At 51.5% G+C, this 18034-nt stretch overlaps 2 protein-coding genes, 2 long non-coding RNA genes and 1 pseudogene across 7 annotated transcripts in view; 3 read left to right on the plus strand and 2 right to left on the minus strand.

The window, feature by feature from the left end:
• LOC128782930 (zinc finger protein 551-like) overlaps window positions 1–18034 on the minus strand; it is a 113287-nt gene that overhangs the window by 69978 nt on the left and 25275 nt on the right. The gene's annotated exons all lie outside the window — the stretch shown is intronic.
• The window catches only part of LOC128782904 (zinc finger protein 271-like), a 510341-nt pseudogene that overhangs the window by 63915 nt on the left and 428392 nt on the right, over window positions 1–18034 (plus strand).
• Window positions 1–18034, plus strand: part of LOC128782919 (uncharacterized) — a 28809-nt gene that overhangs the window by 3906 nt on the left and 6869 nt on the right. The gene's annotated exons all lie outside the window — the stretch shown is intronic.
• LOC128782995 (uncharacterized) lies at window positions 265–1887 on the minus strand. Its single transcript, XR_008428944.1, has 2 exons — window positions 664–1887; window positions 265–379 (listed from the first exon to the last, which is right to left on the minus strand). It is a non-coding gene; the product is annotated as an uncharacterized LOC128782995 (long non-coding RNA).
• On the plus strand, window positions 14160–16201 carry LOC128782990 (uncharacterized). Its single transcript, XR_008428939.1, has 2 exons — window positions 14160–14280; window positions 14568–16201. It is a non-coding gene; the product is annotated as an uncharacterized LOC128782990 (long non-coding RNA).

Below are 18034 nucleotides of genomic sequence, written 5' to 3' on the forward strand. Positions count from 1 at the left end.
CTTCCTCCCAGCTTTTGCAGCAGGGTGACAACCCCATCGCTGCAAACCACTCCCTTTTGCAAGGCACACGTGGACCTCGCTGGAAGCTCAGGGCTCTTGAAGGGGCTGCTGCAGTTGGCAACAGGAGCTGTTGAACTTTTCACATTGCTTAACCCCCCTGCCAAATGCCATCAAGTGGCTGAGGAAGGACACAAAAAGATTACCCTGGAGGAAGGGAGGCCAAAAGCTTGGAAAAGGATGAAAGAAATGCTCTGATCATGACGATGACAAAAAAATAGAACGATTTCTTTTTGACAGCAAATGAACACCCGCCGCCCTCCAGCCCTCCCAGCCTGGCAGGCCGAGCGGAGCCGTTTCCATGGCATGAGGTGCTGGCAGCCTGCGGAGAGAAACCAGAGAGCCACGGTCAGTCACAGAGGGCTCCTGTGCCCTGTCCTGCCATGGCCTGTGCCCGGGCCAGGCTGCTGGCTGTGCTCAGAGCCCAAACCTCCCGAGCCATTCTCTGTTTCGAGAGAAGGGCAGCGTGGCAGGCCACGTTCCACCTCCTCCGCTTCAGCACAGCACAGCAGCCTCCTCAGCAGCTGCAAGGGCGGGATGCCCGTGTGCCCGCTGCCCTCTGCCCGAAGCCCTTCTGCCAGCCCAGCTGTGGAGCCGGGTACCCACCTCTGCAGACCTGCTGCCAGGAGAGGAGCTGATCCCACACGAGGTCCTCGTCCTTGTTGAAGGGGATGTCCCCACAGGCCGTGGCCCCTGGGGTAGCGCTGGCACTGGATGTGCTCCACGGACGGTGCAGGCGCTTCCCCATGCGGTCTGGGCACCAGGTGTAATCTTCCTGGGAAAAACAAAGAACAATTGCATGAAAGTCAATTCAAAACAAGACCTGGAAACAAGAAAAACCTACACAGCCTGTCACCGTTTCACGGGCCTGAGGAGGGTCTGACCACTCCATGCGAGAATGAAACCTGTCCACGGGTGGGGAAAAACCCCACATTTCCTGCCTGTAAACGCACCCCTTCCTCGAGGGCCTGCAAAGCAGACCAGCTGGGGCACGGCTTCAGAACCCGTCCCCCTCTGCTGCCCCCATCCACATGGATGGATGTTTTGTCAGGCTGGCTGCCCCCGCCCCAGCCCGTGCCAGACTGGCTGGCAGAAGCTGTCAGCAAGGCCAGGAGCCGGCTCCCCTTCCACAACGTCTGTCCCCTGTCCCACCTAAAAGCATCTTGGCAGCCGGTGAAAAATTAATATTCCCCAGCGCCGCCGAGCGGGGAACCTGCGGCGCGTGGCCAGGCCGAGCCCTGCCATGCCTGGAAGCACGAGCATCCCCCCGCCCCTGCGCCGGCTGGGGACTCATCTTGATTTCATCGGGGCGCAGAGCGTGTCCTCCAGGAAGGGGCCGCAGCCAAAGCCGCTCGGCTTTGCCCCGCCAGCGGCCAGCTCCAGGATGGTGTTCCCAGCTCCACGTGGTGCTCCAGAAGAACACGCCAGCTGTGCCTCGCCTTGCGGGGACATCCCGATGCCACTGAGCTGCAGGGGGATGTTTCCCCTGTTCCAGTCCGTGGCACCTTCACCGCACTGCCACCACTTCTCCAGTGGCACGGGGAGCACTGAGCCGCTCCCTCCACAACTCGCCGGGGACCAGCGGAAGCATCTCCTCGGCTGCGCTCTCTCCTCCGTGCCGGGGCCACAGGGAAACGCTCCGGGGTTTTCTTGGAGTGCCACCAAATGCGTGCAGCTGGTACTTGCTGGGCTCCTGGATCCTACTGAGCACAGGGATGGATCTCTGCTGTCTCCTGGGCCAGGCAGGGCTCCTGCAGCCAAGAATGCTCAAAAAGGTCTTCCAGTGATGGCCTGTCTGCGGGGTCCATGGATAAACACCACTTGATGAGGTGCTGGCACTCTGCAGAGAGAAACCAGAAACCGCCGCTCAGCGGGACAAGGCTCCTGTCCATGCTCTCCCACATTCCACGGTGCCCAGGCCACACTAGGAGTGCTCAGAGCTGCAGCCAAATGCTTCCCATCCATCCTCCCTTCCGGAGGAGAGCAGCACAGAGGCACACGTGCCACCTCCTCCAGCTAAGCCCAGGAGATCAACCGCCTCACTAGCTGCAAGAGCAGGACGCTGATGTGCCAGCTGCCCCCTTCCAGCCCCGTTCCTCCTCCTGAGCCTTGAAGGCGCAGCCCCACCTTGAGACACCCGGGGCGGGAAGAAGAGCTGGCCCCGGACAATGTCCTCGTTTGTAACCAAATCAAACAATCTAGCAATAAAGAAGAGTCTTGGCTTGTGGCTTCTTTCTTCTTTGGCTGAGGTGTAGCATTTCATGGGGAAGAATTGCCTCTTCTGACAATTTCTGACAGTTTTTGGACAGGAGTGGAGCATTTAATTTTCATGTAGAAAAGGGAAATCGTGTCATTAAATTCATCTCTTTTCATCCTCTGTTGAGACAGTTGCAGGCTGCCAAAAGACATGGTCTGCAATGTGGAACTTGGGGCCAAGTTTGTTTTTCTGCCAGAGGATGAGGAGGGGAAGTATCCCAGAATCATGGAGTCGTGGCATGGTTTGGCTTGGAAGGGATCTGAAAAATCACACGGCTGCAACCCCCCTGCTGTGGCTGGGCACCCCTTGCACTAGCCCGGCTTGTCTAGAGCTCCGTGCAGCCTGGCCTTGAGCACTGTCAGGGACGGGACAGCCACACCTTCTCTGGGCAACCTGTTCCAGGAGAGTCTTGTTTCTGAATCCCTCACCTAAACCGACTCTCATTCCATTTGGATCCATTCTCCCTTGTCCTGTCCTTGCCTGCCCTCCTACAAAGCCCCTGTCCAGCTTTCTTGTAGGTTGCCCTCAGGTCCTGGAAGGCCACAGTTGGATCAAGTCTCAGTCTCTTGCCCAGGCTGAAGAAGCCGAGCTGTCTCAGCCTTTCCTTGCAGGAAAGGAGTGTTATCAAAACATATTATAATATTGGCTTTTGCAAATATTAAAATGAATTTTATATGTGTGATGTTCAAGTAACTTTGTTCCAAAGATATAGTTTCTAATTTTGTTGTTAATTAAGCTTAGACATAGTAGTGCAATAGCTGATAGAAGTCTGCTTGTGTTAAAATGTCTGCTTGGATGGGATAACATCCAATGAACACAGGATGAGGACACCTGCTACAGATCTGCCAAGGATCAGCACTCACCGTCTGAAGGCAGCGTGGACCAAGGCCCGAACTGGAAGTGATAAAGAGAAGGAGCCAAACTCCAGCCAGGAAACACGCATGCTCTGAAAAGGTGGACCCAAGGAGGGGCCATGTAAAATAGTTCCTGGAAAATGTAAACTAGGTTATGGATATGCATAAGGGGCTGTGAATAGGCAACAGGCTGATGTGAGGGAAAAGGTATTTAAGGGGGATCCCCGAAGGTAACAGGGTGCTCTTGGCTGAGTGCCATGATGCAATGTAAGTGCCCGTCTGAAGCCCCTCATTTTCCATTCTGCCTTCCGATTGCCACAAGAAAGAATCCCTTCCCCCACTGCAGTTCCGGCTTAGAACAGGACACAGTGCAGGTGCAACCACTGAACCGTCACGCTGGCTGTTCCGAACAAGGGCTGGCAAGAACTTGGCAAGGAGTTGGCAAGGACTTGGCAAAGACCTGACACGGACCCAGCACGGGACAGCCTGATGCACAGCCTGCTTCTAATCTCCGTTCCTTAGCCAAATGAACTTTTGGGGTGACTCCCGGGGTCCTTCATTGAAGACCCCTCATCTGCCTCATTGCCACTGTGACAAACAAAGAATGAGAACCCTCCTCCCAAGGACTGAGACTGAGACCTCTGCTACAGGGAGGAGGGGAAATTGGTGGTCTGACCACTAATGACATGACCTGTTTCCCTTCAGTAATTTTAATGGACTTATTCTTCATTGTATTCGTCTTGCTTTGGTGGTTTCTGTGGACTCACCTGTTCCCTCGGGGCGATTACAATGGACTTTCATTGTGACACTTGTTCCCCCCTCTTTCCTCTGTGGACTATAACTGGACCCCCGAGTCGACCAGAACTTCGAAGACTTCCCCGACACGACAGACGGATCCCCATCGTCCGGAGCGCTGAGGATCTCGCCTGTGTTGGTAGCTATTCCCATACCCCTCTTCTCTCTCTCTCTATCCTTCTATCTCCTTTCTGATCCCCACTATTGCATTTACTGTTTTGGCCCCTAATAAAGGTGCATTTGTTGTGATTAACTGACAGTCCCTTGTTGTTTGCCTTTGTTGCACTTTTGGGATCGGTGAAAAGAACCATCACGACACCCCGCAAGAAGCGGATCGTGACATTAAAATTGGCGTCACGGACAGGATTTCTGTCTAGACAGAAGGGTTGCAGCTGAAAAGGCACCCACACTGTCTTTGGGAATTCACAAAGGATCCACTAGTGCAAAAGGCGGGACACTTGTTTTGTTGTTGTTGTGTGTATCTGGTCTGGGAAGGAAGGGACAACTTGAAGCAACTAAGCAGAGCCTCCCAGGCAGATTATTGTCCTTTCACCCACCCCGGGAAGCAAAGGGCGACACAGCGAGGGCTGTGTAATTTTGTGGAACTTAAGTTGTACCTCCCTGTCGTGGTTTTGGTCCCTTCACAAAATGAGTGACAATCTTAGCCTTGAAATTAAAGCTGAATTTTATGCACTACTAGCCAAACACAATGCCAAACCTTCTACGGAAGGAGAAAAATGGGCACAGAGTAATTGGTTGAACTTAGAAAATGTTATTGATAGAGTGTGTTCATTACAACATGAAACAAAATTCAAACTGGGCAAAAATAAAACTATCTTATGCTCAGTTTTAGGAGCTTGTCTTATGGCAGCTATAGAAAATCGCTTCGAGCGAAGAAGTGAGGAACATGCTATAATAGACTCCCTTCAAAATCTAGTTGAAATTTTGCAAAAACAGTTATATGAAGCAAAAAATGTGATCTATGCATTGCGAGCTGCCTTAACAGAGGAACAGAGGAACATAATGCTGATTCCTCTACAGAGCTTGAGGAGAAGGAAACTCCTCACATTAAACAAATCTATCCTCATCAAGAACTTGAAGCAGCAAGTAATTGTGGGGAACATTGCTGCCATCACTTGAGACCCTTGATTAAAACTATCTCAGTGTATAGCTATCTCAGTGATGATGATCTCCAACCTCACATCACAACCAAACACATACCATCACAACTAAACACTGCCACCGAGCTAGCTAAGCTTAAAAGGGAATACGGACACCCTCCACATGAATCAGAAACAGAATATGTTTTCCGGGTGTCCCTCACTGGTGGTGATCAAATTCAATTAACTGAACAGGAAGCCAGTGGGTATTGGGGACATGGTGTCTTCTTAACAACAGGAGAGAAAGGTGACACATGGTCCCTGACACAGCGTGCAGCTTTTTGGGCCGGGGGAACAAGCCCCTTGGAAAGGGGAGATCCCATAGCTAGAATTAGTACCCCCGACCAACTCTTGGAAAATGTGCACAAAGCTGCTTGCCTGCAAATGACTCACAAAAAGAAATTAATTCCTGACTTTGAATCCCTGATGCAATTACCTGTGAAGCCCGAGATAACGACCCCTTGAATTTATGGGCTTCCAGAATCACTCAAACCTACAGCAATTCTCCTTCAAAAAACTATAGCAGCTGTATCTCCTGTAGAAAGACCAGACAGATTTCCTAGTAACTGGAACGACCCATTTGTTCCCCTTTATGACTTGTTGAGGAAAGGGGTGAAATGGGATTGGAGTCTTTCTCAGGAGTCAGCATTGCAATTGCTGATTTTTGAAGCAACAGCTCATCAAGCACTGGACCCTATCCATCCTACAGATCCTTTCCAGGTAGAATTCCCCAGGTGGGATGGGGATTTGCCTCCTCAGGGCTGTCAGTACACATATGGCAGCGGGGTCCTGAGGGTCCGACAAGACCTGTTGGTTTTTACTCACGTGGTTCCAAAGATGCTGAGAAAAGATACACTACCTGGGAAAAAGGATTGTTGATGGTTATCTTAGCTTTCATAGAAGTAGAAAAAATTGCACGAAAACAACCAATTGTATTGAGAGGCCCCTTCAAGGTTATTAAGACAGTCACTAGTGGGACTCCCCCTCCTGACGGGGTGGCCCAGAGGGCCTCAGTGAGAAAGTGGTATGCTCAGGTTGAACATTACTGCAACTTCTTCTCAATGACAGAAAGACCTGTAAAAACTTTAGCAATCCAAGAAACTGACAGCTTGGACAAACCTGCCTCTGTAATCAAAGTAACCCCTCCTTTCTGCCCCGAACAATCAGCAAACTCTTGGTTTACTGATGCTTCTGCTAAAGGGAAAGGAAAAGTATGGAAATATAGGGCAGAAGCCCTCCACTTTTCCTCTGGTGAGCAAATTATTACAGAGGGAGAAGGTAGTGTACACGTTGGGGAGCTGATAGCTGTCTGGAGTATTTTTCAACGAGAAGCACAGAATTCCTCTTTGGTCTGCATCTACACTGACTCCTATGCTCTGTACCAAATGATCCTAATAATCCAGCTCATTACCCTGGCCAACCTGTTCTGGTGGACCTCTCTTACTATAGGACTAGTAGCACTTGTGCTAAAACCCCCTCTGAATAAATATGCATGGGAAGCCTCTGGTGCTCTAGGGAAAGAGCATTGGACAAATACATGCTGGATAATTCCATCATTCTAACTTTCCTGCCTCTCGGCGGCAGAATTCTCTTGTGTTTACTTTTTCAGAAGAACTCCGAGGGACATGAAGACCACCTAATCCATGATAAAACTGGTAATACTTTTCTGCATCCTACCACAACCCCATGGCCAGAAACCAGCTGAGTGGCCGTGGTCTGAAATAATTGTGGTAGCATGCAGAAAAAAGTGAAAGGATCTCTTTAAGCACAAAAAGGTTTGTACGCACCCAAGCGTACAGGATTGTTGGCACAATTTTACACTAACACAGACTGCAGAAGTGTTTTGCTTATGGGAAAAAACACCGAAGGGCTTTCTTTTAAGTTTATAATAAATGCTGTAGCCCAATCTACTACGGTTTATACCACCACCACTACCACCACTCGAGCCCAGCCACCAGCTATGCTTACCCCGAAAATTTTTGAAGTTGGACCATATATAATCAGGAAAACTGGCCAACAACAGATATTATTTAATCCAGCATGGTCTCTTAAACAAGTCAAATTGCTGATGCAAAACAATGTCTCAGAAATACAACCAGCTTGTTCACCCTTTTTGCAAACCTCTTTTGAGAGTTGGACAACCTGGCTGTGACAGTGGAACCCTCCTAAAAACCGGGTGCAAAGAGACATAACTGGTGTCATGGGAATGGGACTGGGAATCCTAAATAGTATTGATTCAGAAGTATTAATGAATAAATTGGCCTCCACGACTAAAGATTTAACCAAAATACAGCAGCCACTGCAATCGTCCTTATCGGCCTTGGGAACACATCAGTGGTTGCTATCAAACATTCTACCAAATTGGGAAAAGATAAATGTGAATGATAGCAAATTGATAATTAATGCACTTAATGCCACACAAAGCAACGTTTCCTTAGCTCTTAGCTGTATCCAGGCTCAATTATGGATGCAGTCAGTTGCTGCCTCAATTATAAGAGAAGGTGAAGAAGGCACTTTTCCTACTGAAATTAGGAAAATAGTCTGGGACAGTGCCACTGACTTTGAAAGAGATTTCCAATCCTGATGGAATTTAGTGAATTTTACCTATGACCCTAACACAAACACAGCCACAGCATTTGTGTTGACCATAAGAAATGCCTCGGTGCATTTGATATTCCCTATCATTGCACTAGGATTAAATCATGACGGAGCCACTTTCTATCCTTCTGAACATAGAGAATGGGCCTGTCAAATTAATGACAAATGGCAAACTGTCAATTTAGAGTCCTGTACTATCCGAGAACAACTAGGGTTTATCTGTGAAGGTAATGCAATTATAGCTCAAGATATCTGTTTAGACACAGAACAAAATATCTGTCATTTTGACATTCATCCTAATGAGACTTCTGAAACAGTCCTTGTACATACAGGCAATGGGTGTGCCTGCTTTAGAACCACTTGTGATACTGTGTTTATAGAAAGTACAGTAGTAGATACTAAAAATCATTCAAATTTTTGTGCTTGCAACTTTACTAAAATTGCAGGATGTGATTTTTCTTTTGTAGCTCCAGTTACCTTACATGAACTTTTAGAATCCAATCTCACGTTGATTCACAATCTACTGCCTACTCCCATTGGGATGAACCTTACTTTGGTAAAGCAACTATTACTTCATCAAGATCTAATAGAGAACCTAGGAAAAATCAAGGAGAATGGACAGAAAACTCTGGTAACTGTTCATCATGATGTGCAAGAAATACATCGTGTTGTAGAAAGGGTGAAAAGTGATGCCGAGCACAGGTGGTGGGATACCCTTTTCGGGTGGTCGCTCACTGCCACCGGTGTCCTGAACAAATTGTGTCATCCCATTGTTGTTCTTCTGATTTTAGTTATGATTGGTTTTGTTTTATCAGTAATCTTGCTTATTGTGAATTGGAGAATGATGAAACGATGAACAAAATTGACATCTATAATTAATGCACACCACTTGGCCGACATCCTTTACACTATAGATGTTCCCAGGACTGTAGACACAAGGAGATTATAAGGTTAGAAGATATGTTTTACATAATTTTCTCTTATGATTTGTTTTAATCACTGTTTTAATTATTTTTGTTTATTGATTAGAAAATTGTACTGAGTAATATTGATTATACTAGGTTTATTATTTTATTGTTTAATATTGATTATACTGGTTTATTATTTGATCAATCTATTGTTCAATTGATGAATATTGATTATTATCTAAACAATTTGTTGTTTAACTATTATTGGTTTAATTAATACTTATTGTATTCTGCTTATTATTTAATTATAATTTGCTTACTAATTGTTTTAGTTTTTCTGTTTTCTCTTTCCTTTCCTTTTTCTCTTCTCTTTTCCCTGGGATTGCTGCCAACACTTGACGAGTCCTGAAGACTCCACGACGACACCATGGAACCCTGCTGATGAAGATCTTTCGAGGGCAATCGTCAGTCACGGGGTGGTGTAAGAGCCCGTCTGAAGCCCCTCATTTTCCATTCTGCCTTCCGATTGCCACGAGAAAGAATCCCTTCCCCCACTGCAGTTCCGGCTTAGAACAGGACACAGCGCAGGTGCAACCACTGAACCGTCACGCTGGCTGTTCCGAACAAGGGCTGGCAAGAACTTGGCAAGGAGTTGGCAAGGACTTGGCAAAGACCTGACACGGACCCAGCTCGGGACAGCCTGATGCGCGGCCTGCTTCTAATCTCTGATCTTAAGCCACTGAAGGCTGGCAGTGAAATGTCACTGTAGGATCGTGCTGCACTTGGCTTTTGGCCCCTTCTTAAGAGCTTTGCCTTCAAGGGCAGGAACATGTTTCCCTACTGGGAACTGGAATTCCAGACCCTTGGAGTGTGTGCCGTGCAGGACCATAGAGACTGGGATCATGCGGACTGGGATCATGCAGACTGGGATCCTATGGACTGGGATCCTACAGACTGGGGGTGCACAGACTGGAACTATGTGGATCAGGACCATCCAGACTGGGATCATACAAACTGGGATCATTTGGACCGGGATGACTGCACTGAACGTTGTGAACGGAGGCGGTCCCACGCTGCCCAGGGCTCCCTCCCAGTCACTCCCAGCCACTCCCAGTCCCAGCGCTGCTCTGGGGTGCAGCCAAAGCTCCCCAGAGTGAACTCAGAGATCCCAGAGCAATCCAGGAACAGGTCCCAGCACCGATCTTGGAGCAATCCTGGTCCCAATGCCGACCTCGGTCTCAGTCTCGGTCCCAGAGCACCCCCAGTGCGGGTCTCAGTGCACCCACTCGATGCCATGTTCTCTAGCCCAGGTGTTGGCAATGCCGCTCTTGAAATGAGTCCCCTTGTCTGACTCAGTCCTCTCAGGGGTGCCATGCCTCCCCAGGACTTGCTTTTCCAGGCCCAGGATGGTGTTGGGGCAGTGCTGTGAGGCACAGGGGAGGTCTCCAAGCATCCCGTGGTGGCTTCTACCATGGTGAGCACGTAGCGCTTGCCTTGGCGTGTCTGGGGCAGTGTGACGTGGTCAATCTGCCAGGCCTCCCCATACTTGTACTTGGACCCCCGCCCACCATAGCACAGGGGCTTCACCCGCTTGGCCTCCTTGATCACAGCACATGTCTCACAGTCATGGATAACCTGAGAAATCCTGTCCATGCTTAGATCCACCCCTCGGTCTCGTGCCCACTTATAGGTGGCATCTCTGCCCTGATGACCTGAGGCATCGTGAGCCCATCGAGCTCAGAACAACTGCCCCTTGTGATGCCAATCCAAGTCTATCTTTGACACCTCTGTCTTTGCAGCCTGATCTACCTGCTCGTTGTTTAAGTGCTCCTCATTAGCCCGACTCTTGCAGACATTGGCATCTACATGGCAGACTTCCACAGGCACCTCTCCACCCGAGAGGCAATGTCTTACCACTCATCAGCATTCCAGACTGTTTTTCCTCTAAGCTGCCAGTTGGCCTTTTTCCACCTTTCCAGGCAGCCCCACAGAGCATTGGCTGCCATCCATGAATTGGTATAAAGGCAGAGCTTTGGTCACTTCTCTCTTCCAGCAATGCACAGAGCCAGCTGAACGGCCTTGAGTTCAGCAAGTTGACTTGATCCACCTTCTCCTCAGTAGCTTGTGCAGCCTGTCGTGTGGGGCTCCATACGGCTGCTTTCCACTTCTGGTTCATCCCTACGATGCGACAGGAACCGTCCGTGAAAAGAGCGTAGCGTGTTTCCTCTGCTGGGAGATGTTTGTATGGTGGAGTTTCTTCAGTCCATGCCAATTGTTCCTGCTCCTCTTCATCAGCAAGACCAAACTTTTCACCTTCTGGCCAGTTTGTATTTCCAAAATCCTAGTTCTGGTTCCAAATACGGGTGTGCTGTGTGATGAGGGCAATCCACTTGCTCTGTGTGGTGTCAGTGGCGTGGCAGGATGTGGGAACCTTTCCTTGAAACATCCACCCCAGCACCGGCAGTCGGGGTGCCAGGAGGAGTTGTGCTTCTGTGCCAATCACCCCCAAGGCAGCTTGAACTCCTTCATAGGCGGCCAAGATTCCCTTCTCTGTGGGAGTGTACTTGGCTTCAGACCCTCTGTAGCTTTGGATCCAGAATCCCAGTGGTCGGCCTCGAGTCTCCCCAGGCACCTTCTGCCAAAGGCTCCAGGACAAGCCATTGTTCCTGGCTGCAGAGTAGAGCACATTCCTCACCTCTGTTCCCATTCTGACTGGGCCAAGGGCGACTGCATGAGCGATCTCCTGCTTGATCTGGGCAAAGGCTTGTTGCTGTTCAGGGCCCCAGTGGAAATTGTTCTTTTTGTGGGTGACCAGGTAGAGAGGGCTCAAAATCTGGTTTTACTCAGGAATGTGCAATCTCCAAAAACCGGCTTTCAGCAGAATCTGGACGATCCTCTCTCCTTTAACAAATACTTCCATTGCTCTGTTCCCCCACACAATGATGCCATTGATGTACTGCAGGTGTTCTGGAGCTTCACCCTTTGCCAGTGCAGCCTGGATCAGTCCATGGCAGCTGGTGGGGCTGTGCTTCCACCCCTGGGGCAGTCGGTTCCAGACAGTCTGATAGTCCAGGCAAGGTGTTCAACTGCTTCATGTCCTCTGCCTCTCCAGCAGCTATGCCAAAAGCCCACCTGAGTCCCTTTGGGTCTTTGTAGTAGCCATTCTGGAGGAAGTCTATGCCCAGAATACACGGGGCCTCTGGGCCGGTCACAATGGGATGTTTCTGCCACTCCTTCCCAGTCAGGCTCACCTCGGCTCCCAACAGGGTCAATTGCTGTGATCGATCCCCCCGTCAGCCCGGCAATGGAAACAGGTTCTGCCCCCACATGTCCCCATGGTATCAGGGCACACTGCGCACCAGTATCAGCTAAGGTTTCATATTTCTGTGGCTCTGATGTGCCAGGCCATCAGATCCACGCTGACCAGAGATCCGGTTTTCCCGTGCCTCTCCCTGGCTCGAGGCAGGGCCCCTCTAGCCCTGGTTCCCATTTCTTCCCTGGGCATACATACTAGAGGCTCCTTCAAGGGGATCTGACAGATCATACCCGGCAGCTCGGTCACGGGAGGCTGAGGCCACCTTCACCTTAGTGGGATTCTCTCGATTAGTGTTTCCCTGCTTGCGTAGACACAGCCATGCTGCCAGGACAGAAGTGAGCTGATGAACTTTGGACCTGATTAGCATAAAAGATTTGATAGTCAGAATGCCTTGGCGAGAAGAAACAGAGCTTTGAAGACTGCAAGAAGACTGAATCAAGAAGATGGAATCAACTTCTATGAGCAAGACATATTGCAAAATGGATAAGTTTGTTTATATGTTGATTCACCCAATCATTGTAGTAAAAAATTACTAGTCTTACAAGAATTGTGTATAAGCATGTGTAGCCCATGTGAAAAACACGTTCACTCTCCTGGGAAAATGTAAAAAGCTTAATAAAGGACAATAGGAGACAAGGACCACAGAGCAAAGGTTATTTATGGGTGGGTGCATCTTGGCACTCAGCCAAGAGCACCCTGTTACCTTTGGGGAGCCCCCTTAAATACCTTTTCCCTCACATCAGCCTGTTGCATATTCACAGCCCCTTCTCCATATCCATAACCTAGTTTACATTTCCAGGAACTATTTTACATGGCCCCTCCTTGGGTCCACCTTTTCAGAGCATGCGTGTTTCCTGGCTGGAGTTTGGCTCCTTCTCTTTATCACTTCCAGTTCGGGCCTTGGTCCACACTGCCTTCAGACGGTGAGTGCTGATCTTTGGCAGAGCTGTAGCAGGTGTCCTCATCCTGTGTTCATTGGATGTTATCCCATACAAGCAGGCATTTTAACACAAGCAGACTTTTTTCAACTATTGCACTACTATGTCTAAGCTTAATTAACAACAAAATTAGAAACTTTATCTTTGGAACAAAGTTACTTGAACATCACACATATAAAATTCATTCTAATATTTGCAAAAGCCAATATTATAATATATATCTATAACACTCCTCTCCTGCAAGGAAAGGCTGAGACAGCTCGGCTTCCTCAACCTGGGCAAGAGACTGAGACTTGATCCAACTGTGGCCTTCCAGGACCTGAGGGCAACCTACAAGAAAGCTGGACAGGGGCTTTGTAGGAGGGCAGGCAAGGACAGGACAAGGGAGAATGGATCCAAATGGAAAGAGAGTCGATTTAGGAGAGGGATTCAGAAAAAAGACTCTCCTGGAACAGGTTGCCCAGAGAAGGTGTGGCTGTCCCGTCCCTGACAGTGCTCAAGGCCAGGCTGCACGGAGCTCTAGACAAGCCGGGCTAGTGCAAGGGGTGCCCAGCCACAGCAGGGGGGTTGCAGCCGTGTGATTTTTCAGATCCCTTCCAAGCCAAACCATGCCACGACTCCATGATTCTGGGATACTTCCCCTCCTCATCCTCTGGCAGAAAAACAAACTTGGCCCCAAGTTCCACATTGCAGACCATGTCTTTTGGCAGCCTGCAACTGTCTCAACAGAGGATGGAAAGAGATGACATTACTGAGACAATTTCCCTATTCTACTTGAACATTAAATGCTGCACTCCTGTCCAAAAACTGTCAGAAATTGTCAGAAGAGGCAATTCTTCCCCATGAAATGCTACACCTCAGCCAAAGAAGAAAGAAGCCACAAGCCAAGACTCTTCTTTATTGCTACATTGTTTGATTTGGTTACTTCTCTAATAGGAATTCCTTTGGGGTTTTATTTGTTTGTTCCTCTCTTTCGTTCCGCGGGGCGCGCTGGCTCCTCCGTTGGGTTCGCAGAGGCAACGGAGGAACGTTCGCGAGCTGCGGCGGTTCCGCAGCAGCAGCAGCAGCAGCAGCAGCAGCAGCAGCAGCAGCAGCAGCAGCAGCGCTTCTCTCGACCGGTTTTCCGCTCGACTTTCCACTCGCTCCCCATGCCCCTTCTCCCTCTCACACTCACTCTACTCCCGTCCCGTCCCGTCCGTGTCCCGCCTCTCCCAGGCCGGCTGATGCCGGAGTACAGCCCACCAGAGTGGATCCTCTTTGGCTGCTACCATGGCCAGCCAGCCACCATCTGGTCCCTGGGCATCCTGCTCTATCACCTGCTCTGCGGGCACCTTCCTTTCCACACAAACGAGGACATCGTCCGGGGCCAGCTCTTCTTCCCGCCCGGGGGTCTCAAGGTGGGGCTGCGCCTTCAAGGCTCAGGAGGAGGAACGGGGCTGGAAGGGGGCAGCTGGCACATCAGCGTCCTGCTCTTGCAGCTAGTGAGGCGGTTGAGCTCCTAGGCTTAGCTGGAGGAGGTGGCACGTGTGCCTCTGTGCTGCTCTCCTCCGGAAGGGAGGATGGATGGGAAGCATTTGGCTGCAGCTCCGAGCACTCCTAGTGTGGCCTGGGCACCGTGGAATGTGGGAGAGCATGGACAGGAGCCTTGTCCCGCTGAGCGGCGGTTTCTGGTTTCTCTCTGCAGAGTGCCAGCACCTCATCAGGTGGTGTTTATCCATGGACCCCGCAGACAGGCCATCACTGGAAGACCTTTTTGAGCATTCTTGGCTGCAGGAGCCCTGCCTGGCCCAGGAGACAGCAGAGATCCATCCCTGTGCTCAGTAGGATCCAGGAGCCCAGCAAGTACCAGCTGCACGCGTCTGGTGGCACTCCAAGAAAACCCCGGAGCGTTTCCCTGTGGCCCCGGCACGGAGGAGAGAGCGCAGCCGAGGAGATGCTTCCGCTGGTCCCCGGCGAGTTGTGGAGGGAGCGGCTCAGTACTCCCCGTGCCACTGGAGAAGTGGTGGCAGTGCGGTGAAGGTGCCACAGACTGGAACAGGGGAAACATCCCCCTGCAGCTCAATGGCATCGGGATGTCCCCGCAAGGCGAGGCACAGCTGGCGTGTTCTTCTGGAGCACCACGTGGAGCTGGGAACACCATCCTGGAGCTGGCCGCTGGCGGGGCAAAGCCGAGCGGCTTTGGCTGCGGCCCCTTCCTGGAGGACACGCTCTGCGCCCCGATGAAATCAAGATGAGTCCCCAGCCGGCGCAGGGGCGGGGGGATGCTCGTGCTTCCAGGCATGGCAGGGCTCGGCCTGGCCACGCGCCACAGGTTCCCCGCTCGGCGGCGCTGGGGAATATTAATTTTTCCCCTGGCTGCCGAGCTGCTTTTTGGTGGGACAGGGGACGGATGTTGTGGAAGGGGAGCCGGCTCCTGGCCTTGCTGACCGCTTCTGCCAGCCAGCCTGGCACGGGCTGGGGCGGGGGCAGCCAGCCTGACAAAGCATCCATCCATGTGGATGGGGGCAGCAGAGGGGGACGGGTTCTGAAGCCGTGCCCCAGCTGGTCTGCTTTGCAGGCCCTCGAGGAAGGGGTGCGTTTACGGGCGGGAAAGGTGGGGTTTTTCCCCATCCATGGACAGGTTTCATTCTCACATGGAGTGGTCAGACCCTCCTCAGGCCCGTGAAACGGTGACAGGCTTTGTAGCATCTTCTTGTTTCCAGGTCTTGTTTTGAATTGACTTTCATGCAATTGTTCTTTGTTTTTCCCAGGAAGATTACACCTGGTGCCCATACTGGATGGGGAAGCGCCTGCACCGTCCGTGGAGCACATCCAGCGCCAGCGCTATCCCAGGGGCCACGGCCTGCGGGGACATCCCCTTCAAGATGGACGAGGACCTCGTGCGGGATCGGCTCCTCTCCTGGCAGCAGGTCTGCAGAGGTGGGTACCCGGCTCCACAGCTGGGCTGGCAGAAGGGCTTCGGGCAGAGGGCAGCGGGCACACGGGCATCCCGCCCTTGCAGCTGCTGAGGAGGCTGCTGTGCTGTGCTGAAGCGGAGGAGGTGGAACGTGGCCTGCCACGCTGCCCTTCTCTCGAAACAGAGAATGGCTCGGGAGGTTTGGGCTCTGAGCACAGCCAGCAGCCTGGCCCAGGCACAGGCCATGGCAGGACAGGGCACAGGAGCCTTCTGTGACTGACCGTGGCTCTCTGGTTTCTCTCTGCAGGCTGCCAGCACCTCATGCCATGGAAACGGCTCCGCTCGGCCTGCCAGGCTGGGAGGGCTGGAGGGCGGCGGGTGTTCATTTGCTGTCAGAAATAAATCGTTCTATTTTTTTGTCATCGTCATGATCAGAGCATTTCTTTCATCCTTTTCCAAGCTTTTGGCCTCCCTTCCTCCAGGGTAATCTTTTTGTGTCCTTCCTCAGCCACTTGATGGCATTTGGCAGGGGAGGTTAAGCAATGTGAAAAGTTCAACAACAGCTCCTGTTGCCAACTGCAGCAGCCCCTTCAAGAGCCCTGAGCTTCCAGCGAGGTCCACGTGTGCCTTGCAAAAGGGAGTGGTTTGCAGCGATGGGGTTGTCGCCCTGCTGCAAAAGCTGGGAGGAAATCACAAGTGGCAAAATGCCAATTTGGCTCAACCCCTGCCCAGGTTCTGCATCTTTCCCCTCTGCTCGGTGACAGGCAGGCAGGGCTGGACTCCAGCAAGGTTCAAGTTCTTGGTGCTCCCTGGCATCAAGGGGATCAAGTAAACTCTTGTATGCAGTGGCTGCAATAGGGCTACTGAAGGGAAAAAGGAGATGTCGTGAGGTGGGGAATCCTTCTTGTCTCCTTTGTCTCCCCAGGAGCCCCTTGGAAAGGAAAATGCCCACACGGGTTTATCTGACTCCTTCCCAGCCAGCCTTTCCCTCACTCCCGGCTCTCATTTGCTCCGCAGGCTTCACAAGCTCGCTCAGCTCAGAGGAGCTCTCAGAGGAGAAAACGCTGCCTGGCGTGGGGCTGGTTGATCCCTGTCTCATCTTGATTCCATTTCCCCGCTCCCTCCCCCATCCAAGAGAGCGAAGGATCCCCCGCAATCCCCCGGTCCTGCAGCAGATCCCGGGCACGTTCCCTCCTCCGCTCCTTGGTGGCCCTGGGGAGGCTCCAGAGCCCTCCCTGTGTGCGGGACAGCTGCTGCAGCACCGTTGTGCCAGCGTGCGAGCGGCGCCCCAGGAGCAGCTGCGCGAGTTCCGAGTCTGAAGCGGAATCCTCAGCGCACACAAATGACAACTGGCATTTCAGGGGCTGGCAGGAGAAGCTAAATCCGTCTGCTCGCTGCCCTTTCGAGCCATGGCCTCGCTGGTGCAATTGGAAGAATTGCCCCTGCCCAGGAAGCTCTCAGGTGGAAGAGAGGAGCAAAAGCCACGTGTTTCTGAAACACAAACTATCAGAATAAGGCTCCTTAACACTAATTTGCTATTTAAGAGGGGATCATTTATTGAGGCCTGAGGTCCAGTGAGGGATAACTCCTAACCTTATGTGGACATGGAATTCGACCAGTGTGTTGCTTATACACAGTTGCTAAATGTGTATTACAATTTCCCCATTTCCATAAAACCCACCCCAAGTTCCCAGATCCAGCCCTTGTTTTCTCCAGCACTGCATTCTTGAGCCAGATATCTTCTTCTTCTCTGCCAGCCATCCTTGCTGGGACAGCAGGACCTGCATGCCTTTTTCCTATGCTAAAAGTTCACAGGCAGGGTAAAAATGGAATGAACCCTTTTGGTATCAAGGCCAAGGCTTTGTGTGGCCAGGCAGAGGCAGGCAGGAGGCAGAGCTGTCAGCAAAGGAAGGGGCCAGCGAGGTGGGGCAGCCGGGGGATGAGGACAGCCGGCAGGGACAGAGGCGCAGGGCAGGGACACCGTAGGACAGCCTGGGCTGCAGAGGGCACAGGCATGTGCAGCAGCTGCAAGGCCCTGACAGAGCCAACCTGTGCAGCACTTTGGCCGTGGCTGCTGGCCCTGGGCCTGAGGCCACCAGGGGACAAGTGACCCTTGCAGCCCTGGTGCCTCACTGCCTCCTTGTCCCTGCTCAGCCCGTCCTGTTTCCTTCATCCCTGCATTGCCAGGGACATTTTGGGACAAGGGAGCTCTGCTCTGGCTATGGAGGGAGGTTCAAGCACCAGCACTGGAGTGG

Source organism: Vidua chalybeata (assembly GCF_026979565.1).
Source record: "Vidua chalybeata isolate OUT-0048 chromosome W unlocalized genomic scaffold, bVidCha1 merged haplotype SUPER_W_unloc_5, whole genome shotgun sequence".
Lineage (NCBI taxonomy): Eukaryota > Metazoa > Chordata > Aves > Passeriformes > Viduidae > Vidua > Vidua chalybeata.